General features: G+C 40.1%; 1 protein-coding gene across 13 annotated transcripts in view; it reads left to right on the top strand.

Annotated features, from left to right (window-relative positions):
- Positions 1 to 25,726, top strand: part of dlgap1a (discs, large (Drosophila) homolog-associated protein 1a) — a 615,703-nt gene that overhangs the window by 217,451 nt on the left and 372,526 nt on the right. For 11 of the 13 annotated variants that reach the window (XM_069921766.1, XM_069921767.1, XM_069921759.1 and 8 more), the window contains exon 1: positions 20,104 to 20,296. The exons of 1 other annotated variant lie outside the window; for it this stretch is intronic. The gene's annotated coding sequence lies outside the window, so the exon portion shown is untranslated. Of the gene's footprint in view, positions 1 to 20,089; positions 20,297 to 25,726 lie in introns of those variants that run through there. One more of the 13 variants, XM_069921770.1, reaches the window with a different exon arrangement.

The raw sequence follows: 25,726 nt of genomic DNA, 5'->3' as shown, positions 1-25,726 counted from the left end.
GGAGAAATAACAATGGCTGTTTATCCAGGAAGACAGTTGGTGAGAGGGTCATGTGGGTAGGACACTTAAAGAAACAGAGATTTTCATTTGTGACCACCAGCCATCTACTGAACACAAAAGTGGAGTGATTTTGTGTGAAATGGACAATTCGGCTGATTCTCCCTGTCAGTTCCTTAGGAATAACCATCTTCAATGACGTGACTGGGGCAAGCACATTCGGCAAAACCATGATGAAAGTGTACTAATCTCTCTACTTCTTAGAAGATTCAGGAAGTTCAGCATGTCCCTCTTGTCCTTCAACAACTTTTACAAATGTGTAATCGAAAGCACACTTGTGGTAATGGGAACTGCTCTGATGAAGATTGGAAGAAGCTGCACAAGGAAGTAAATGTTGCTTAGAATATAAAGCAAACTTCCCTCCATTTCATGGATTCCATCTACATCTCCCATTCACTAGGAAAGTCAGAGGACCTGGCATTTACAAGATATCCAAGTACAATCTCTGTAAGACCAACAGGGAAGACAGGGAAATGCAGGTAACAGATTGAAGGATCCATCACACCTCGGACACACTCTCATTTGCCTCCTCTAATCGGGGAGAAGGCTCAAGAGTGTGAAAGCAATGCCCCAACAGGCTTTATGATAGTTTCTTCCCTGCAGCCATCAGGCCTCTAAATGAAGGCCTGTAGTGGACATTGAGGAAGGCTTTCAAAGCTCGCAAAGGGATCTGGATCAGCTGGAGAAATGGGCTGCAAAATGGCTGATGGAATTTAATGAAGACAAATGTGAGATGTTGCATTTTGGAAGGTTAAACCAAGGTATGGCAGAGGGGTCTGGGAATACAAATACATAATTGCCTAAAAGTGGTGTCACAGGTGTAAAGGGTCATGAAAAGAGCTTTTAGCATTGGCCTTCCTATATAATTGGATATAGGAGGAGTTAGGATGTTTTTGTGAAGTTGCATATGACATCGGTAAGGCCATATTTGGAGTATCATGTGCAGTTTTAGTCACCTAGCTGCAGGAAGGCTACCAATGAGATTGAAAGAGTACAGAGGAGATTTACAAAGATTTTGCTGGCACTTGAAGAATTGAGTTTTTGGGAAAGGTTAAACAGGTTTGGATTTTATTCCCCGGAATGTAGAAGAATGAGGGGAGATTTGATAGAGGTATACAAAATCATGATGGGTAAATGCAAGTAGGCTTTTTTCCACTGAGGTTGGGGAGATGAAACCTAGAGGACATAGTTTCAGAGTGAAAGGGAAAAAGTTTAAAGGGAACTTCATCACGTAGATAGCAGTGGGAGTATGGAACGAGCTGCCAGTTGAATTGGTAAGCACATGGTCAATTTTCACATTTAATAAAAATTTGGACAAGTACATGGATGGGAGGGGTATGGATGGATATGGTGCAGGTGCAGGTTAGTGGGATGAGGCAGAATAACAGTTCAGAGCAGACTGGAAGAATCAAATGGGCCTGTTTGTGTGCTGTAATGTTTTATAGTTCTATGGAACTCCACAACAGTGTTCTTGATGCTGTTGATCTTCCTTTTCATTGTAGCTCTGCCTTCTGTAAATACTACTCTTCATAAAGCTGTATGAATGCAAGAGATAACCTGTTAGATTGCTTGCAGAAGAACCTTTCTTACTGTACTGGGTATAATATGACAAATAAACTTAAACATGTGCCTCAGAAGCCTGGTCTGACTTCATGTATGACCTAACCAAGATTCAGTCCCTTTTTTTGGATAATTTCTCCACTTTTAAATTCTGTCCCACCAGAAATAAATCCAAATACTTTTTGTTTGCTAATTTTGGCCATGGATTTGACCTCATTATTCTGTGCTGCTGCTTTTAATAATTTGTAGAATATTAATCTTAGATCCTGTAGCTTCTTTAAGTTATTTACATCCTTATTTTCTAATACATGGCTTCGGTATATTTCTTAATCAAAATGTCATTCCTCACATTAAAGGATGTTGAATTTATCCATCAATTCTATATGATCTAGAAAGTTTATTAATGTGTTAATTGTTACAGCCTTCTTTTTTATGAATTTGATTAATTTAAATGCCGTGATTTTGATTTCAAAATCTAAATTGTAAATGTAAACAGCAAACTATTTTAAATACATATAAATCATGATTATTCAACCAAAAGATATTCAAGAATTTCCCATTCAAACACACTGCTGAACTGCACTATGGATAGATGCCATATTTTCTGTTAAATATGTTGGATACCATTCAACAATGTTTTTTCATCAATGAAATTAGCTCTGGCATTATTTTTCGATTGGGAGTGAAATTATACAAAATAAACACTTAAAATTGCAGGATATCAATGGTTAATGTAAATGTTTTACATTCTTCAGGATCCTGAAATTCCGCAGGCACAATCTCAGCGCTTACGCAGTAAAATAAAAACCTTACTCCAATAACCTGCCAGATCCTAACAACCTCACTCTTCCTCCAAACACCCTAAAACCTCCTCAGTGCTGCATTGGCTCCCTCACCTCTCCCCTATTATTTTCTTTGGGAATACCTGTAATGATGCAGGGTACACTGCATGTTTAGCTCAGACAAACAATTCCGACAAGGGTTCAGATTCCCGTCCTCACTAAATTACAGTAAAACCCCTGGCATCTGGCACCTATTGAGATTGGTAGATGCTGGATCATGGAATTTTCCAGTTGCTTGAGAATGCGTTTTGCATGATTGGTGAACTAACCGCTATGGGGCTCAAATTTTAAACTTTCATGCTTTTTACCTATTTATTTACCGCAACTTGTCTGCTGGTTGCTTGGATTCCAGAGCACAAGAATTTTACGGTATGCTGCACACCTTAATGGAACTAGCATTTAGTTGCTGGTCTTCATGTCTAGACTTCTGCTTGTGGGCAGGTAGGCATAATACTGACTGGAAGTCTGATTTACTAGAGTGCAGGCGTGGGATGAAACAGGAGGTAATTTTGATGGCTGGGTAGCAGTGGTCATGGATGTTGGGACATCTGGTAGGACAGGTAATGTGCTAGATCAGTACATCACTATAATGTAGTAATGGATCACTCTACCACAGTCAAGCACTTTCAAGGCAAATCATAAATATGTGTAAATACAAAATAGATTTCATTTATTTGCTGCTGGCAAATGCAACATTTTTTGTCCATTCTTAATTCCCCCTCAATCCGATTTCTCTGTCCGCTGTTTTAATGCATGTCCATAATGCTGTTGCTAGAAGTTTTCAGGATATTGACCAGCAGTGTTGAAGGAGCGGTGATGAATGTGACTCAAAGTGGTACTGTCAGCTCATACATTCACGTCAAATTTATTGTCATCTGATTGCAGAAATACAACCTGACAAAACAATGTTCTCTGGTCCTCGGCGCAAAACACACAGGAACACAACCAGACATAATACACATACAGGCAAACAATACATAAGCATGACAAGTATTTCATCTATACAAATAAATAAATAAATAGATGTTGTTTCATGAATATGAGAGTCTCGGATGGTTAGGGATTTGGAATTTGATTCGTGAACCATAGCTCTTGTATGCAAGTCAGCTGCATCTGTCGTCCTTCAACCTGGCTCCTGCCCTTTCTGTGCCTTGTTCAAGTGTTTCCCTCACCTAGTGACCACATCGTTTTGTCACACAGACGTTAAATATACAGTAACCCACCCGATAGAGATTCCGGGTCCTCCGGTGGTAGCGCAGGCACATAGATTACCCCAGACCATCTTAAAATTTGACATAGTCCAGCGATCTGATAGCTGGTCGGTTTCACCGTTGCATTAGGTTCCAAAAAGAATTTCCTGGGGATTGGTGGCCTTGTGGTGATTATTGTGCCCTGAACAATTCTACCATGCCTGACTGATACAACATCCTCAATTTACAAGGCTTTTCAGCAAACCTCCATGGAAGACATGTATTTGCAAAAATAGATCTTGTGCATGTTCACTATCAGATTCCAGTTGAGCCTTCTAATGTCATGAAGATGGCAGTAATTACCCCTTTTGGTACATTTGACTTTCTGTGAATGCCATTCGGGCCAGAGAATGCAGCTCAGACATTCCAGCGGCTTATGTTCCACATACTCGCCAGCCTCGATTTTGTTTGTTTCCATCAATTATATTTGGAATCAGAATTTATTGTCATGAACAAGTCATGAAATTCGGGGGTTTTGCAGCAGCGTCAGAGTGTAAACCTTCATATTATAACCATCTTACAACAATAATATAAACAATAAAGATTAAAAGAAATAGTAGTGGTTGCAAGTGTAGATGAAGAGGAGCACAAGTGCCACCTTATCTCATTGTTTCAGAGGCTTAATGAGTTTGGCATTGTGATCAATCCCAGTAAATGTGTTTTTGGCACTGGCGATCTTACATTTTTGGGGCATAGAGTTACACAACATGTAATTGTCACCCTACCCAATCCTGACCTCCCTCAATGAGCTGTTAGTGACCCATTCTTCCCACCCACCCACCCACAATTTCCTGAGGTTCAGATTGGGCACCACCACTATCCAATTGGATCAAAGATCCGAGATTCAACCATTCCTTCTCTCTCCTTGGACTTTGCTTTAACTGCAGTTCCCCCACCTTTCAACCCACAAATTACTAGGCTTCATAGAGAATGGCTGAGTAAACGGAGGAAGGGCTCCTGCATGTGTAAGGTGTGCAATATCCATTCCATTGTATCCAGTGCCTTAAGCTTCATGCAAGAGTGAGAAATGGAGGAGAAACACATCAAAATTCATTTTTGTCCCTCTCCACATAATCACCTGAGATAGGGAGCATCTGTAAAAATTTTAAACTTCAAGATCGATGCTAAAATGTACATGCATAAATACAGATATAGTTTCATGTATGCCCCCTCATTGTCTGTTCAATTAATTAATGCCTTTTTATTTGTGAACAAGCTCATCAATTACCACTAGAATGGACAGTTACACACAAAAAGTCATGAGGCATGGGATCCATGGAAATTTGGCCATTTGGATTAAAAATTGGTTTGCATGTAGAAAGCAGGGAGTAGTGGTGGATGGATAATACTCTGCCTGGAGGTCAGTGACTAGTGGAGTTCCACAGGGATCTGTTCTGGGAGTCCTGCTCTTTGCGATGAAGAAGCAGAAGGGTGGAACAATAAGTTTGTGAATGATACGAAGGTTGGAGGAGTTATGGATGGTGCTGAAGGTTGACATAGGTTACAAAAGGATATCGACAAGATTAAAACAAGATTAAAAGTCTGCAGACACAGTGGTTGAAGTAAAAACTCAGCAGGTCAAAGAGTATACTTTATTTAGTAAAGATTCCTTGATGGAAGGCTCAAGCCCGAAACATTAGTTATGTATCTTTGTTTTTGCGATATAAAGTACACTTTTGACCTTTTGAGTTTCTCCAGCATTGTATTTTTACTGAAAACAGGTTGCAGATTTGGGAGGAAAAGTGGCAGATGGAGTTCAATCTGGATAAGTGTGAGGTGATGCATTTTGAAAGGTCAAACCAGAGGCTAACTATAGGGTTAATGGGCAGATACTTAATAATGTGGAGGAACAGAGGAGGTTCCTTGTAGTCCAAATCCATATATCCCTTGTTTTCCACACAGGTTGATAGAATAGTTAAGAAGCCCTATGGGATGCTGGGCTTCATTAAAGGGGAATTGAGTTCAAGAGTCAAGAGTTCATGTTGCAACTATACAATATCTGGTGAGACCACACTTAGAGTATTGTATTCAGTTCTGGTCAACCCATTAAAAGAAGGGTGTGGAAGCTGTAGTGAGAGTGCACAAGAGATTTACCAGAATGTTGCCTGGATTGGAAAATAAGTCTTATGAGGCAAGGTTACCAGAGCTGTGACTTTTCTCTTTGGAGCAAAGAAGGATGAGAGGAGATGTAATAGAGGTCTACAAGATTCTGAGAGGTGGACAGCCAGCACATTTTTCCCAGGACAGAAATGACAAACACCTGGGGTCATCACCACAAAATGAAGGGAGGGAAATTTAGGGGAGATATCAGAGGTACATTTTTAACACAGAGAGTTGTGAGTGCCTGGAATGCCTTTCCAGGGATCATGATGGAGGCTGAAACATCAGGGGCATTTAAAAGACTCTTAGATAGCACATGGATGAAAGGAAAATAGAAAGTTACAAGGTAGGAAGGGTTTAGAATTTTTTTGCTGTTTGGAATATATGGGTCACCACAACTGAGGGTCAAAGGGCCTGTACTCCTCTGTATTGTTCTTTGTTCTATTTCCTTGGAACTGCTCTTTCTACAAACATAATTTTCCAGGAAAGTGCCACAGATCAGATGAAGTAACATTGTTGGAAGCAGGAGCAACGTTTTAAAGAACTTCAAAGACATGTAAAAAAATTGATTGATTTATTCTAATGTTAAAATCTAGAATAGTGCCACTATAAAGCATTTGGACTAATTTACTTTCAATGACTAAGGTGAAGTAAACTGTTAATAATTATTAAGAAGCGCACTCTTTTCTCAAGATTATACTGATAAAATATTTCTTTCTGAAATGATATGTCCTAGTATGCAATAAAGGGTTGTTTTGTGAAAGATTTGCATCTATTTGGATAAAAATGCCTAAAAATAAGTAAAACAAACTGATTTACAATTGATGCTTTTTTGTTTCCTTCACATAAAGTCCAACACTCCCACTCACCAAAATCATATACTACTTGTCCATAATCATGTGGTTCAAAACAAAATGCTCTGCTGAGAGCTGGTCAAATAACAGCGTTCTAGCAGTTAAAGTTGCTCATGGTACTCTAGAGCACATAAAACACAAAAGGACTTCAGCCAGTGAGTGGGTGTGTGTACTGCAATGTCTGACGCAGTTCCCATTTTTGAAAAGGGTTCCAGGCATATTTCAATTACAAATAGGCCTGTTTTTTTCACAACCGAACGGAGAAAACTGCCTAGAAATTGGAATTTGTCTTTATTTGGTGCCTTAAACAGGTCCCTGACATCAGCTGCTTGCAGAGATCACAGGTAAGACCATAAGACGTAGGAGCAGAAATAGGCTGTTCAGCCCAGCAAATGTGCCCTGTCATTTAATCATGAGCTGATCCCTTTTCCCACTCAGCCCCGTTGCCTGAACTTCTCCCCATAACCTTTGATGCCCTGGCTAATCAAGAACTTGGTCTTAAATACACCAATGACCTGGCCTCCGCAACCACCTATGACAAAATATTCCACAGATTTACCACCCTCTGGCTGAGGAAATTCCTACGCATTTCTGTTCTGTTCTTAGCAGAAGTCGTTTAATCCTGGAGTTGTGCCCTCTTTCCTTAGACACTGCCACCATGGGAAATAACCTTTCTACATCTACTCATGCCTTTCAACATTCAAAATGTTTCAATGAGATTCTCCCCCCACCCCCACACACCCCCCCCCCAATTCTCCTGAATTTCAGTAAATACAGGCTGAGCTGTCAAACATTCCTCATAAGATAACCCTTTCATTCCCAGATTCATCCTAGTCAACTTCCTCTGAACACGCTCCAATTTCATCATATCTTCTTCAATGAGGAGCCCAAAACTGCTCACAGTACTCCAAGTGAAGTCTCACCAGTACCTTATAAAGCCTCATCATCTTATCCCTGCTCTTATATTCCATTCCTCTTGAAATGAATGCCAGTATTGTATTTGTCTTCTTCACTACTGTCTCAACCTACAAATTTTCTTTCTTCTTTGGCTTGGCTTCGCGGATGAAGATTTATGGAGGGGGTAAAAAGTCCACGTCAGCTGCAGGCTCGTTTGTGGCTGACAAGTCCGATGCGGGACAGGCAGACACGATTGCAGCGGTTGCAAGGGAAAATTGGTTGGTTGGGTGTTGGGTTTTTCCTCCTTTGCCTTTTGTCAGTGAGGTGGGCTCTGCGGTCTTCTTCAAAGGAGGTTGCTGCCCGCCAAACTGTGAGGCGCCAAGATGCACGGTTTGAGGCGTTATCAGCCCACTGGCGGTGGTCAATGTGGCAGGCACCAAGAGATTTCTTTAGGCAGTCCTTGTACCTTTTCTTTGGTGCACCTCTGTCACGGTGGCCAGTGGAGAGCTCGCCATATAACACGATCTTGGGAAGGCGATGGTCCTCCATTCTGGAGACGTGACCCATCCAGCGCAGCTGGATCTTCAGCAGCGTGGACTCGATGCTGTCAACCTCTGCCATCTCGAGTACTTCGACGTTAGGGGTGTAAGCGCTCCAATGGATGTTGAGGATGGAGCGGAGACAACGCTGGTGGAAGCGTTCTAGGAGCCGTAGGTGGTGCCGGTAGAGGACCCATGATTCGGAGCCGAACAGGAGTGTGGGTATGACAACGGCTCTGTATACGCTTATCTTTGTGAGGTTTTTCAGTTGGTTGTTTTTCCAGACTCTTTTGTGTAGTCTTCCAAAGGCGCTATTTGCCTTGGCGAGTCTGTTGTCTATCTCATTGTCGATCCTTGCATCTGATGAAATGGTGCAGCCGAGATAGGTAAACTGGTTGACCGTTTTGAGTTTTGTGTGCCCGATGGAGATGTGGGGGGGCTGGTAGTCATGGTGGGGAGCTGGCTGATGGAGGACCTCAGTTTTCTTCAGGCTGACTTCCAGGCCAAACATTTTGGCAGTTTCCGCAAAGCAGGACGTCAAGCGCTGAAGAGCTGGCTCTGAATGGGCAACTAAAGCGGCATCGTCTGCAAAGAGTAGTTCACGGACAAGTTTCTCTTGCGTCTTGGTGTGAGCTTGCAGGCGCCTCAGATTGAAGAGACTGCCATCCGTGCGGTACCGGATGTAAACAGCGTCTTCATTGTTGATTCTCCCAGAATCACAGTGCGGCTTTCGCGCAAACAGAGGAGCCACTGACATGGTCTTTGCCCTCAGACAGCTCCAAGAAAAGTGCAGAGAACAAAACAAAGGACTCTACATCACCTTTGTTGACCTCACCAAAGCCTTTGACACCGTGAGCAGGAAAGGGCTTTGGCAAATACTAGAGCGCATCGGATGTCCCCCAAAGTTCCTCAACATGATTATCCAACTGCACGAAAACCAACAAGGTCGGGTCAGATACAGCAATGAGCTCTCTGAACCCTTCTCCATTAACAATGGCGTGAAGCAAGGCTGTGTTCTCGCACCAACCCTCTTTTCAATCTTCTTCAGCATGATGCTGAACCAAGCCATGACCTACAAATTTTACCCTCAGGCTATCCTGCACAAGGACTCCCAGGTCCCTTTGCATCAGGGTAATTTCAATTTTCTCTCCATTTAAAAAATTGTCTACATGGCGATACCACAGTTGGTTCAGGTCAGGTTCTGATCAACAACATATTTCCAGGTCACCGTGAGGAACATGCTCGTTATTCTGCAATGATGGCATCACTTATCTCCTATCCATAGCTGTTGCGAGCATTGTGAGGCCCAGCAATGATGACGGAAATATACCGAATATTATAAACTTAGGGAGATGCAGCCTGCTTCAGTCTCCCAGTGAGAACTTTTTATTCCTGTCTCCTAAACATCTTGGAAAGTGGTTTACTCAGTTTACAAGAGTTAAAGATGAAAGTTGTTGGTTACACATTATTGTACTGATTTCTATCACTAACACAGAGATGACTTTCACTTATTGATGACATTGCAATGTTCATGCATGACTCTGTATAAATATCAGGCATGCTAACATGCATCTGACCAGAGGTGTCTGATATAATTTCAAGTTAAGTAGGATTTCAACAAGAAATGTCATGTTAAAATGCCTGCAAATTTGATTTTATCTGCATCTTGATTTTCTCCACAAAAATAGGGGCACATAGGTAAAAAGAATTCCAGACTTTTACCTAGAATTGAAAGTAGCAAAATGTTTGACAATCATCAGAATTGTTTGAGGAGCTAATGTATAGATGATGAGGTAAGTGCAATGTATATATAATGTGCATAAGCTTTACACAGGTTTGACGATAACATGTAAAGTTTCCAAAGAGAATTGAGAGATGTATTAATGGGGGTGGATAATAAACTTGTTGAAAAGTTTGTTAGAAGAGGGAACTCAGCAAGTAACAGAATCTTAATATTCGGGAATTGCCATTTACATTTCCGAGAGGTCATTTCTGGGCAACACTCTGTTGGTGTAACTGACCTCAATGTAGCCTGGATGGACTGGTGTTGAAATCTGGAGGTGAGTTGAAAATTTAAATGTTAAAGCTTTGGTTAAGAGACCCAGCAAAGCTTCTTTACATGACAAGATTACAGAATTTATTTTCAGAGTGGGAACACACGAGAGACTCCAGATGCTTGAATCTGGAACAAGAACTTATCTACTGGAGAAAGTCAGTGGGCTGATCAGCATCAGTGGGAGATAAAGGACAGTCGAGGAAGGTTTCATCCTGAAATGTTGTCCAATCTTTGTCTCCCACTGATTCTGCTGAGTTCCTCCAGCAGATCGTTTTTGCTCAGTTTCAATTTGATTGTGTGAATTTTATTGGACTGATTATAGATCTGTTTGAAATTTATAATATCTTCTATTTTGTGTCAAGGAAACTTTAAAAAGGTAAAATGAATGAACTGGTGGAGAGTGAGGGATATGAATGCAATTGGGAAGAGATTCTTAAAAAAAAGAGTAGCCTATAAATTTATCAGAGCCAAATAAAATGTTAATTGGCCACTGAGTCATTCATTAACACAAGTTTTTTTAAATAGTTTATTTAAAATTTTTGACCATGCAGTCAATTACAAAATTAGAAAACATAAGTAGAAAAGTAAATCCAGTATTTAATCCATGATGGTTGTACTCCAACCCCAACCCACCCAAAAAAAGACTCCAACGAAAAAGAAAGATATAGAAAGAAAAGCAAGTAAAAGATAAAAGAAAGGAAAGTAAGAAAGAAAAGAAAGCAAAATGGACTGCTGAAAAGTGCCACACACTCCACGGATCATAAATTCATATTCTATTTAATTTTCTTTGGAGAAAATCAACAGGTTTTGAGGATTAGGAAGAACACAGCTAAAAATTTACACCTGAAAATTGTAAATATAGATGCCAAATCTGTAAAAATGTCATACTTATTTCTTAAGTTAAAGGTAATTTTCTCAATGTGCCATGCATAGATGTGAATCAGGCTTCCATGCAACTTTAACAAATTCTATTTGATGTTTAGATAGTTTCAATTTAGGTATTATTCCTGCAATATGACCCAGTAAAAATAATTCTGGGTTTTGTGGAAATTTAATTCCTGCAATCTGCTCTAAGAAATTTCCTAGATCAACCCAAAAAGGTCAAACTTTAGAACATAACCAGGTTGAATGTGAAAAAGTTCCTACCTCTTGCCACGTCTAAAACATCAGTCTGATAAGTCTGAATTTAATTTATTTTATTTTATTAAATTGTATTAAAATGAATATATTTCAGAAAGTACAATACCTCATTCAATCACTGCTCATACCATTATCTCAGAGATTTTTTTAAGGAGTTAAATAAATGTCAAAAAATTTCTTTGGAATAGTAAGATGTTGAGGGTCTCCATAGAAAATTAACCTGGAAATATGAACTGGGAGGTTTACAACTCCCTAATTTTAAAAATTACTATCGAGCACCTCAAATGAGATTTCTTACTTTCTTTTTTGAGGAAGGAGATAAACCTGCATGGTTGAAAATAGAATTGGATAAAATAGGAGAGAAAATGGCAGAGGACTTAATATATAAATGGGATGTGAAAATAGTAACTGGTGAGGGAGAAACCCCTTTGCTAAAACACTTAATCAATATCTGGTATAAAATAAATAGTGACTTATCTTCCAAAACTCTTTGACTCATAATAGGCTTATAACTTGTACAATTGGCAATCAAATTTTTGAAATCTGGTCTCTTAAAGGAATCATATTTATTGAAGATTATTATGAGTGGGGACAATTTATGTCATTTGAACAATTAAAAAATAAGAACAGAATTCCTAACACTATCTTCTGCTACTTTCAAATAAGAGCATATCTAAGGGATAAATTGGGCCCAACTTTACCAAGTTGTGGTGATGTGGAGACTCTGATTTGAAAGGGAAATATGAAGAAATTTACTTCAGCAATGTATCTTTTACTTCAAATGGGAATTCTCAACCAAGGGGTTCATAAGCCCAGACAGAGATGGGAACCAGACTTAAATGTAAGAATAGATGAGGAAACTGGGTCTGAACTATGTCCAGGTAGTATAACTAATATGATCAATGTGAGATATAGATTAGTACAATATAATTTTCTGCATCAATTATATTTCACAACACAGAAATTAACAAATGTTTTGATCGTCACTTACAAATTCATTCAAGCTCAGGCAAAAGAAATGGAGAATTATTGGGTCAGCCTTACTCTAGCGAAAGCATTTTCTTAGTGCTGTGTCAATAGAGAGCCTGTGAGGAAAAGAGTCCATTCAAATTGGGATTGGGCCCGAGGATTGCTGAGGCAATCGCTCAGGGAGAGAGGTAGGGTGGTATGAAAGTGCATGGGGAAAAAGGAGTCTTTCGTTCGTTTCTTGTTTGGATTGAGCAATTGGTGATATCAGAATTGGCACCAGAATAGGTGGGAAATCAGTGAACTGATTTATTTAATAGCTACAATTTTTCTAATAAAGGAAATTCCATTAGGTAGAGAGTTTTCAAGGGACACTTCTCATAATAGACTTGAATTTCAGTATATCATCCAGCATTCTCCCTGCCATGCTACATTGGGTAGTTGGTGTATTCATTAAAGATGAATGTTTATCCCCACATTTTAAACTCTTGATAGCTTCACCTGCATAAAAGTATTGTTACAAGATCAAACCAGCAACCACAAAGAAGCCATATCACACAGGGGTAAAGATGAACAATTACTTTATTAACAAAATTCACCTTCAAACTTTAATTCAAAAACTCCCCTTTTATAACAATGCCCACTATGCAAATTTCTATAACAGTGTAAAACTAATAAATTCCCCAGCCTAAATATAACATATGTAATTAAAGTCTAAGTTATATTTCCAACCAGCCGACAGAAAAACTTAGACACAAAACTTCGATCTCAACTAAAGCAAAGATTATAAACAAAATTCATTTTGTTTGGTAAACTGAAGCCAAAAGTTCTTTGAGAGAGAGTGAGAGAGCACAAAATTCAAAGTTGTCTTGTGTTGCTTGCAGAGAGAGGAACCAACTGGCTTGGTCCGGATCCTTCTGGCTGCATTCGGAATGTTCATCCTTTTTGAAATCCCAACAATCTGAACTGTCCTCCAGACCATGACTCATGCACTGGGCCTTCTTCCACTCCACAGCACCCCCAGTGGTGGTTTATCGTCCAAGTCCAGAAATTTTTAGATCATTTTCTGCACATTTTCTGCACATGCTCAGTCCGTCTCCCACTCCCTCAGCAGTCCACCTTCACCTTGGCAAACTGTCTCTTTTTAACATAAAACCACACAACACATAGGCCAAGACACAACACAGAACTCTGTAACAGTATAACAATATAGTTAACAATGGATTTATTTGAAAGATGTTGCAAAATCATAACTTTTGATGCTGCTTTGTATTTGTAGAAAAGTGTTCCAGGAAAAAGTATGGTTCACCTTGTCATGAAATTATCTAGTATAAAACAATAAGCTTCATTGAGCACCTTTGCTCTGTCTGCTACAATAATGGGCATCTCGCAGTGGCATCACATTTCAATTCCCCAGTCCACTTCCACGTCAACATGTCCGTCCATGGTCTCGTGAACTATCAGACTGAGGCCACCCACAAATTCCAAGAATAACACCTAATATTCCATCTGGGCACCCTTCAACCAGATGGCATCAACACTGACTTCTCCAGTTTTGGTTAATTCCCTATCCCTATGTCTCCTTTTCTCTTTGCTTTCACCTCCTGCCCCAATCAATTCCCACCTTTCCTCTCCTATTCATATCCAATTCTGGCCTTTTGCCTGTTGGCCTGTCCTCGACCTCTTGCTCTTTCTTCCCTCCTACCCAGCCTTTTTATTCAGATGCCTTTGACTTTTTACTCAGACCTCACACCTGACTACAGAAAATATATCAATAAGATAGAAAAAGTGCAGAGAAGATTTATGAGAATGTTGCCTGGACCTCAGGAACTAAGTAACAAGGAAAGATTACACAAGTTAGGATTTTATTCCCTGGAGTGTAGAGGAATGAGGGGAGATTTGATAGATGTATTTAAAATTGAGGGGAATAGACAGAATAAATGTAAATAGGGCTTTTCCACTGAGGGTAGGTGATACAAGCTAGAGGACATTGGTTAAGGGTGAAAGGTTTAGGGGGAACTTCTTCACACAGAGAGTAGTTGGAGTGTGGAACAAGCTGCCAACTGAAAAATTGGTTCAATTTTAAACATTTAAGAAGAATTTGGATGGCTACATGGATGGAATAGGTATGGATGGCTATGGACTGGGACTAGGCAGAAAATTGGTTTGGCGCAGACCACATGGGCTGAAGTGGCCTGTTTCTATCCTGTAATGTTCTATGGTTCTTTGCTTCAGGACCGAAAGGTCAGCTATACAGTATATCTTTATCTCCTCTGGACGCTGCGAGCCCCTCTAAGTTCCTCCGGCATTTTTGTTTTATTCGCTCATATATGAAATTCCCTCATTGTACTAGATTAAATTATACAAGGTGTAGTGCCATTGGGTGTTTCAATAAGATTCAGAGTCACTAAATTAAAAATGAACAAACTATCCATGCCTTGAAACCCAAACGTTACACATTCATAAACATTACAGATAAAGCTTGACTTCAATGTACTACTACTTGCTTCTTGAATTTGATTCATACAGAAAACATGGGTTCTTCAAGGAGGTTTTGAAAGGCAACTGACTCAATTCACTTACATAAGAGGAGATAAATATTTGAAATCACAGCATAACTTGGTATTAGTCCGGTGGCCTACTGCTTTCTAAGAGGGAGAGAATTATTGCTTCTACCTTGCCCACTAATCCTGCAAATTGGGTTTGGAGAGTTTATTTCTGTAGTATATTATACTGAAACTACTGATTGAATAGTAAGTTACTATGGTTACAGCTGGCGCTGATTCTGAAGCCACGACTGTGTAATTTTTTTTTAAGGTCACTGGATGGCCAAGTGAAATCAATCTGTCTGAAATAAATTATACGTCAGATGTAAGTTCATGTTGAATCAGATGTTACATGAAATTGGCAGATATCAAGTGAATGTCCATATTTTTCCAGAGTTCAGACAAATTTGGTAGTTAAAAAGAATTTTTTGGAATGTCTGAATTATTTTCACTGGACTTTCTTTAAATGAACAAATGTCAGCTCATTGAAGTGAAATTTGTCAGGTCTGGCCCTCCAAGGCCACTACAGGGGCAATTGAGATAACCCCGAAGGTCAGATTTTTCCCCTCCTATTCCTTCTTGATCAGCTCCCATGCCTGTTCCAAAATGCACTCTTGAATCATTGTCCAATCCCTAGCCCAATTGTTTATTCTTTCTTCACAACTACCTCCTTACCATCACCGCCCCCATCATATTCTCACCCTACCTCTATGATCTGCTCAACCATTCACACCCTTTGATCCTCTTCTCAGCTCTCTAACCCATCTCTATCTGTGTATTGCCTTTCCTAATGTGAAATTTCCCAGTTTCTCATTTAGTTCCCACCCCACTATACAAGCAGAAGAGAAACCCCGAAACTCACTCCCCTTATCTTCACAAGCACAACTTGAATTGCATTTTTGTGAAGTTTCCAGGAAGTTGCCTGGATTAGAGAACACATTTTTCAAAGATTGACCAAGCAAGAGCTTTTCGGTTTTGAGAGATGGTGGTTAAGAGGCTGCTAAATAGGGGAGTATAAAATTATGAGATGCATAGATCACAAGATATAAAAGCAGAAGTAGGCCAATTGGCCCGTCTGTTCTGCCATTTAATCATGAGCTGATCCTTATCACTCAGCCCCATCTCCCAGCCTTCTCCCTGTAACCCTTGATGCTCTGACTAATCAAATATCTGTCAATTTGTGTCTTAAATACACCAAATGACCTCTCTTCCATAGCTGCCTTTGGCAACAAGTCCCATAGACTCACAACCCTCTGGCTAAAGAAATCTCTGCATTTCTCTTTTAAATCAACAAACTTTTATCTTGAAATTGTGACCTCTTATCCCGGACATCCCTAGCATGCGAAATAACTTTGTCACACCTACTCTGTCTCGGAGGTCCTCCCTCATCCTTCTGTACTCCAAAGAGTACAGCATAGATGTCAACCCAGCCAAGTGCCAGTTTGGAGAACTGATACCCGGCCTTCTGGGCCATACAGTTGATGAACACGGGATTCCCCCTCATGTTGACAAGGTCGCTCATGAAGCTGAGGGAGTTTCTTGGAATGATCAATTTTTACAGATGGTTCATCCCACCCTGTGCTGACAAACTCCAACCACTCATGGACTTGCTGAAGAACAGGATTAAGAAAAATCAGTCCATCATACTCAACGAGGCAGAACTTTCAGCCTCCCCTTGTGCTAAGAGCAACCTGGCTAGTGCGATTACTCGGATTCATCCTCGACACGACGTCCCATTATGTCTCATTGTCGATGCATCGGATGTTGGAGTAGGTGAGTAGGTGGAGCCATTCAACAGCTCGCAGATAGTGCCTGGCAACCACTTGCCTTTTTCTTCAAATGACTCCAACCTGCTGAGACCAAGTATAGCACATTTGGTCATGAACTGCTGGCCGTTTAACTTGCCATCAAACATATTCACCATCTACACAGATCACAAGTCTTTGATGTACGTTCTTTGTTACGAGCCGGACAGATACTCCCCGCGTGAATTCCATCATTTGGATTACATATCATAGTTCACCTCCGATATTCAAAGGGAAGGAAAACACAGTAGCAGATGCACTGTCGTGTCTGCGTTTGATGATTTACACACCTCCTCTACCATTAATTTTCAGCAACTCACCTATGACCAGGAGGACGACTTTGACTGGACTGCAGTTCAACAATCCACCTCACTCTCATTCGAGCATGTATCCTTGCCAGCAATAATGGACATATCTAGTGTGATATATCTACTGGACATGAATGAAGAAACCTTGATGGTCTGCTTTCAATACTCTCCATGGTACGTTGCATCCTGGAATAAGCTCTACACACAAGCTGATAACATCTCGCTTCGTATGGCCTAATATGAATAAGGATGTTAAGCAGTGGGATCGGAGCTGTATCGCCTGTCAGAAAACCAAAGTTCAGCATCATACCAGAGCTCCCCATGACACATATCCTATGCCATATGCCCGATTTCAACATATACTCATCGATCTGGTAGGTTCTCTCCCTTCATCAAATGGGTACAGTTATCTTCTCACCTGTATAGACTGTTTAAGCAGGTGGGCTGATGCTATATCTATTCACGATATGACGAATGAGACAGTAGCCAGAGTTTTGGTCCACCATTGGGTAACACTTTACAGCACACCATCTACAATCACGACAGATGGGACAACAGTTGGAAGCCCAACTCTTCCACAAACTGACCACTCTACTTGGTAGTACACACACCCACACAACAGCTTTACATCCTGCAGCTAATGGCATCACTGAATGATTCCATCATCAACTTAAGGCAGCATTGAAAGCCCAGCAGAACCCAAACCAGTGATATGAGTATTTGCCAATCATACTACTGGGCATCTGTATGATGGTAAAAGAAGACCTAGGCTGCACACTGGCTGAACTAGTGTATGGGGCTACACTAACAGTACCTGGACAAATGGTTGCACCCAATTGACCTACATCAAATCTAGATACAACCAATTATGTTCATCAACTACAGCAGTGCATGACAAATATCAGTCCTGCCAAGACATGTACATAAGACATGTACACATGCATCAGCTGAGCTCAGTTTGTGTTCATATGTATTTGTCAGATGTGACGCAGTACATCAACCCCTCCAGACACCATACACTGGACCATATAAGGTGATGCGCAGGTCTCCCAAGTATTTTATATTCAATATACAAGACAAGAGGGAGTCTGTTAGCATCAACCGTCTTAAAGTTGCTCACTTAGAAGATGTGTTTTTAGCTACATCAATGACCAGGAACTAACTGGTTGTGCCAGTAAGCGGAAATACTACTACTCCCTCTGACAGGGATAACAATTCACCACCTCCAACACCTTCAGCTATAAAAACAAGGGCTGGGAGAAAAGTACACTGTCCAGTTCATTATGCTCAATATTTCAATTCCTGAAGGTACTCTTGATAATGCTACCTTTTTTTTTCCCCCTCATTATCAATCTCTTGCACCTAATCTTGTAGGTGGCTATTGCAGCAGACTTCAGCAGGGATTTTATCAGAAGGCTGCAGCTGGCAATTGGATTCAGGTAACTCAGACAGTTGGATTTGAAAAGCTCAGATCAGCAGGAGGATGATTGGGCAAGAGAGATCAAGTGATCTTGTGACACAGGAAGGTATTAATTCACTTTCAACTAAGCATTCCAGAGAGATAATATTATTGACTGGAGTTGAACAGTACATGTGGCAGTGAGTAGGAAATTTACAACTAGCTAGTTTTTTTTTCCTCCCTACAGAATGGTTAGGGGAGATACTTTTTTTTTACACACAGAGCAGTGGGTCGCTAGAATGCATTGCTGGGGATATTGGTGGGGGAAAGTTCAGTAGGGAAATTTAAAGAACTCTTGGATAACTACGTGAATGTAAAATAAATGGAGGGTTATGGGTGTGAGGTGGGGTAGGATTTGATTGTTTAGTAGTTCCTTGTAGTCTAGCACCACATTGTGGGCTGTACAGCCCCTACTGTGTTGTGATATTCTATGCTCTATTGCACCTAACACCTTCAGCCTTGTAAATAGGAGCACATCAAACCCTTTCTCAAAACTTTAGAAGAATTGATAACCCAGGAATGAAAATGGAAAGGTTTGAAACTCTGCAGGTCAGAAGCACCTTTGGAAAGAGAGCAGAGTTAATGTTTCTGGTCTGATGAATGGTTCCTCTTTCTATTGATGTTGCTTTGCCTACAGGATGCTTTATTTTAGATTTCCAGCCCTTGTAGTATTTTGATTTTCATTTGCAACCAAGAGTTTTGGTCTGGGTATTAGAAGCATGGCCAATATTTATTGATTAGCTAGCTGTAAGTTGAGTGTAGTCCATTGCACTGTTTTATTGTTCAAATTCTTTACATATGCTAGTCTGCATTTTGAACAGACACTACCTGAATTTGAAAATGCTGATTTTCCATCAGAGTCTGACATCTCATTGATTTTTTTTTTCCCCAAGAACTAAACCTTTAATAAGAGTAGGTGACTTTCAAATATATTTTCATCCAAATACATAAAGTGTAAAATGTTCATTATTTTTGGCTCCATCTAATCTTATGATTGTGTTTTTATTCATTGAGCTCTTTCCAATGAACAGCTTTCCCCTTAATTAACCTATTTTTACTCAAATAAAAAGACACCTTTGAATAAATTCAAACTAATGCTCAAGCAATTTCATCTACCTATCAATTACAAGCTTATTGAGGGAATGGAATTCTATTGGTGAGGAACTGGGTTTCAATTTTCTATTTAATCGTTGATAATCCAAACTGATGAAAACATTCTGTTTAAGGAAAAACTGAACTGTACATAACATGACAACAAGAGAATGTCAGAGACTAAGAATTCTGTATCAAGTAACTCGCTACCAAACTCCTTGAAGTCTGTTCCCCACCCCCATCTACAAGGTTCAAATCACAGTTGTAATAGAATCTCCTATTGCCTGGATGAGTGCAGTTTCAACAACACTCAAGAAGATTCACCCCATATTGTAATAGCTAACTAGTGCGTGAGGTTATTCTATACATACATAAGTATTATCTGTGCTATTAGTCATACTTGGTTGAAATATTCTTTCTCTCATCTTGAATTTGGTTCATTCAGGAAAAAATGGATACTTCACATTTATGATAGACATTGCTGTCACTTAATAGGCCTCCCATCTATTGATAGCTATCTAGATAATTAGATAGTGGAGTGAACTGAACTGATCCACAAGTGAACCAGGTCACCGAGGTGCAGGCTCGCACTGGGCTGACATCACAATGGTCCCGGTGGGAGGGGCTGTAAAGGATCATGGGAGTGATGCAGATAAGCTCTTGGAGAGTTCAAGCAAAGTCAGTTGGTTTAACTCATTCACAGCTTCTGTTGTTTTTTTTGTTCACTGCACAGCAAGTACAATAGATAAATAAGCAGCTGATTAAAGAAAGAAAGAACCTGATGAATCACCAGTAAATTTGTTGATTTCAACGCACAAATATAATGTGAGAAATTGTGATTGTTCAACTTGTGATAGTAGTAAATTATTTAAAATACTAGATGAGTAGTGAGGGGCTGGGGATAACATCCCATCATACTGGTTGTGGAATTTAGGTACTGTTAAAAAGACTGCAATTTGTCTTGCATCAATAAGGAGACTAAAATTCTTAACCTTCTTAAGGTTCTCCTAACCATTATTCTCCCATTCTGATTTTATTCACTTGAAGATATGAAAGTGTTCAAGGCCAAGACAGTCCATTTGGACCACAATATCAGCATTGAAGAGGATGTCTAAATGAAATTAAAATTCTACTTCTTGCACATGATCCATTTCCCTCTAACCCTTGCATATTGATGTCTTTCTTGAAATCTCAGACATGATGATGATAATCTGGTACACAGATACAAACCAATATTTTGTCTACCATATGACTCTCTCATGATTTTATGAACTTCTATTAGGTCTCCCTTGGTAGATCTCTTCTATACCTTTTCCAAAACCTCAATATCCTTCATGTGATAGGGTAACTAGAATTGCACACAATATTCCAAATGTAGTATACCCAAGTTATATTTAGGTCTTTTATTCTTATATTCAGTTTCTGACCAATCCAATCCAATGTGCTATGTGCCTTCTTTACCACCCTTTGTACATATGGCCAGTATCAATGAGCTGTGGTCCTGGATTGCCAGATCCCACTCTTAAGAGTCTGCCATTAACAGTAAACTTTCCCCTTACATTTGCCTCCAAAGGTGCAACATCTCACCTAGTCTGGATTAAACTTCACCTGCTCATTCCCTGCCCATATCTGCATCTGATGTAAATGTTGATGTACTCTTTGATAGCTTCACATACTGTCCACAACTCTGCAAATTTTAATGTCACCTCCAAGCACACTAATCCACCCACCTTATGGCACACATTATTAAAATGAAATGTATCCACTCACATTGTACTATCAGTACTTTTATAACTGCTTGCTGAGTGCACTTGTTTTTATTTGTAGTTAGTTGTTTTTACATAGCACTTTTTAACTTCTGGTTGGATGCTAATTGTATTTCATTGTCTTTGTATTTTACTTGGCACAATGACAATAAAGTTGAATCTAATAAATCTCAACAACAGTAAAGTTCATATTTATTGTCAGAATACATGTGGTTGTCTTATGCCTATTATGTAAGACTGCTGCCATATACATTTGATAATGTTTAATGGGTCAATAGTAGGTCAAATATTAAAATAGTTCTCTTCATTTATGAACTATATTAATTCACCTTTTTTAATGCTTCATCTAAACCAGTGGTTTTCAAACCTTTTCCTTCCATTCACATACTTCCTTTTAAGAATCCCTATGCCATAGGTGCTCTGTGATTACTCCTTTGAAGTAATGAAACCGTGCACATAACGAGTCAATTAGGTACGATTAAAACAGTGGTTTTCAAACTTTTTCTTTCCACCCACATACCATCTTAAGCAATCCCTTACTAATCCAAGTGCCCCTACAGCATAGGGAATAATTAAAGTGGTATGTGAGTGGAAAGAAAAAGTTTGAGAACCTCTGATCTAAACCATCATAGATCTATCATTTGGTGATAGACAAGCTGTTGACAATGTGTTCTTTCAAATTGCCTTCCATCAGTTGATCATTTTTCCTTTGCCTCTTTGACCTGTATATTATTTCCCCATCCGTTCCACAGCTTACGATTCTTATTACATGATGAGGCATCTGGAACTTATTTTGTGCAAAAATGTTTATTGCGAACTGAAGAAAAACGGTGATGCTCAAACATGAGTCCATGCAAGAGGTTTCTAAGTAAACTTAAGGGGATTTTGTTTTTGTTTCCAACAAACGTCTAGTAAATTGAGTTTTTTTTAATATTTTAGATAATATTTTCACTAGTTGCTTTATGATAGATACTGAAAAATAATATACAGACATTTTACAGCTTGAATCTATCAAATGGCAACCAGGGGATTCAGTTTGGACTGGCTACAACTTGCAGAGAGATGGGTCTGATTTGCAGGACAACTCTGGTAACCAGACCTTGTTCACTATCACAGAGTGCAAAGTTGCTACAGGTGACAGCAAGCCAGAACAATCACAACCTAGCCCAAATCACAGAGCCAAGAATTAAAACAGCAATCCAGATGATTTATTACCAGAACTGGAGTGGAATAATTCTGTCCCTTTATATTCAAGCTCCTTTGAGTTAAATGGCAACTCTCTACTACTTTTATGTCCTTCACTCCCTTATCCATTCCCTTTCGAGGTTTTCTGTGTTTTGTTTGCACTTTGTTTCTACCTTGCCATTGCTCCAAGCTTCTCATTGATTTTAAAAATACCATAATCAAATTTACATTGCTCCAGACGTTTTACTTTAAGCCTCCCCACATTAAGAGCTTCTGTTTTAGTAGTGCCTATTGCTCGCCCCTTGTAACTTTCTTCTCTCAACACATTACTTACACAACCACTTCACTTCTACTAAGTGGGAACATATTTATTCCTCTGTCTCACTTTCATGGAAATATTAACTCACTTCAAAGCACCAGAAGAGTATGCAGATTACGACAGTTCATGTGAATTTAATTAAGCATTCATTGACTATTAACATCAGAAGGTAATTAAGTTGCCCTAATTTTTATTCCCTCTGTTCATCACCACCAAATAATGATAGCAGAAAGTCATTCACTTTAGTTTCTCATCAAGAGGATTAAATACACTCTATAGACATATCAGTACAAAATTCATTGCAAAAAGAATCTGCTGGAAGAACTTTATGGGTTGAGTAGCATCAATGGAGAAAATGAATGGCCAATGTTTCAGATGGGAGCCCTTCATCAAGATATCAATCGAAATTCCCTTCTCTACTCCTTGGACACTCATGACAGCGAAGCCAAATTTGGTTCCAACTCAATTTATAAATGCGCTGACAGCATCACATTGTTAGTTGAATAAAACGCAGATTAGGCTCCTGACCTCCCCTTGTTGCATGAATCATGGATTGCTCTTAGACCACAATAGGACAGTCTGTACCATTGCAAAGTGAATGATTCTTTGCACTAGGATAGCTGTCTCTATTTATTATGTATTTATGGTCACTTTTTAATTCAAATTATGTGTACTATTGTTGGCTTTTTTTATGAAGTACCTGCATGGCTGAAGAAAGTAAAAATTTTGGAGCATATGTACATTGTACAATGTATATGACAATAAGCTTGCAAAAAAATCACAAAATTCTGTAGACACCATGGTTGAAGTAAAAAACACACAAAGCTGGAGAAACTCAGAAGTGTCCTTTACATAGCAAAGTTAAAGATACATAACCAATGTTTTGGGCTTCAGCCTTCATCAAGGTATGAGAAAAAGCTTCTGAACAAAAGAGTGGCAGGGGAGGGGGTGGTGTTCAGCAAAGGCAGGAGATGAAGGAAGGGAGGGGTCAGCAATAATGAAGGGGTGTGGATGGATGAACTGGAAAAACAGGGGAAGGGGAAAGAAAGGACGAGAATGTTTAGTGGAAGGCAGTAAAGTCAATATTAAAGCCGTCTGGCTGGAGGGTTCCCAGGTGGAAAATAAGGTGGTGTTCCTCCAATTTGCAGGTGGTCAGGGTGGGATTGTACACAAGGCCATGAACACAAACGTAAGCCCTGCAGTGTGACTCAATTAAAGTGGTCGGCAACTGGGAAGTCGCTGTGGATGTGAACGGAGCAGAGGGCAGTAATCATTAGCGTTCATTCCATTGCCTTGAATAGAATATTGCCGAAGCAGAATTCAGCAAATTTGTATGATGATGTACCACATTTAATGTTACCATTGTTGGTGAAATTCTTTGATAAATATTGATTAACATGATTGTATAGCTATCTTTTATAATATGCTATTGGAGTATTCCAATAGCTGTGTCACTTTTCCAGCCATTTTAATTTTATATGGATTGTGGTTGAAGTGATTTATTTTCTTGTGTCCTTAGATCAGAATAGCAGTGAAGTCAATATCTCGGCTGTGATGATAATGGACTATGTGAATTGCAAAATTAGATCAGTGTGAAATTTAAAAAAGTATCAATTTTTGTTGTTTCACAAGGGGATAACAATCAGTGTTGGAAAATATTTGAATCAATGCCACTGTTAAATTTGATGAAACTAGCTCTCTCACAGTCTTGCTGAATAGCTGAAGTATAGAACATGAAATATCCGTACATTCACGTGTAATACCCTCTCCCCTATTTTTTGGCCCAAAAATCCTGTATTTTCTGTACATCCCATGTAAAAGTCGACCCTCCCAAATCCACTCACCCCTCTGAGTTCCCAATGCCCTCAATTGTCTGCCCATCCAAACTCCCGATGCCCCAATCATGGATCCTTGCCTCAGCTGGCCAACCATCAGAGCTCCCGATACCCCAACCACAGATCATCACCGCAGCCCCCTCACCCTCTGGAGCTCCCAACACTCCAACTATGGATCCTTGCCTCGGCTCCGGCCCTCTGTAGCATGAATAAAAGCTCTCATGACTGGAGGGAGAACAAATGCTTTTATTAGCTCATATCTAAGGGTAGTCTTCAGAAGGGTTCTGGGATTAGGCAGGAAACCAGGGTTATATGTGGGCAGGTGGGGGCAGAGCCAGCCATCAGCTCAACACCCTACCAGAGAATCCCAATTCACTGCATTCACCGCTTCCTGTAGAATTTAGGGTCTGTGGATGAAGACAGAGAACATGGGTTCAGAACAAGTGGTAAAAATATATAGATATTTACAAATTTACAAGTTTAAGTAGTCCAGGAGTCTGGAGATACTGGTGAAGTGCCTTAGCTCTGGGGAGCCCTTGACTCCTTGAATCTCCTGGTCCCCTTGTGAGGGAGGAGAGACGGGCTGGGTCTCCAGCTCGATGGTGGAGAGGCTGCACTTTCCTTCTGAATTGGATCCCCCAAGGCCCTGACTGGGGGTGGTGAGAATGAGCTCCATGGCTCTCAGGCCACTTGAGGCCATGGACCCACTGTTCTAGTGGGTGCCAGGTGACTGCTGGAGACTGTGTCCTCTCTGTCCTCCAGGTTATCTATGTAGGCGTACATGGGATTGGCATGGAACAGTTTCACCCTTTCCACCAGGGAATCAGTCTTGCTTCTCCTCACATGCTTCTTAAGAAGGACCGGACCAGGAGTGGTGAGCCAGACTGGGAGTGTAGTTCCCAAAGCCGACCTTCTTTCGAAGGTGAATATAAGCTCATGAGAAGTAGCGTTGGTTGTGGTACATAGTAGCGACCGAATAAAATGAAGCACAATGGGGAGGAAATCGTGAATCTGGAAGGCCTTTTGACTTCAGGGCCAGTTTGACAGCCCTCCAAAACATGGTGTTCTCCTTTTCAATCTGCCTGTTCCTCCGAGGGTTATAGCTGGTCGTCCTGCTGGGCGCGATGCCTCTCAGCAGCAAGTACTTGAA

This window comes from Narcine bancroftii, chromosome 2 (genome assembly GCF_036971445.1).
Source record: "Narcine bancroftii isolate sNarBan1 chromosome 2, sNarBan1.hap1, whole genome shotgun sequence".
NCBI classification, from domain to species: Eukaryota; Metazoa; Chordata; class Chondrichthyes; order Torpediniformes; family Narcinidae; genus Narcine; species Narcine bancroftii.
Note: the sequence above shows the minus strand (reverse complement) of the source record. Positions and strands in the feature narration are given on the sequence as shown.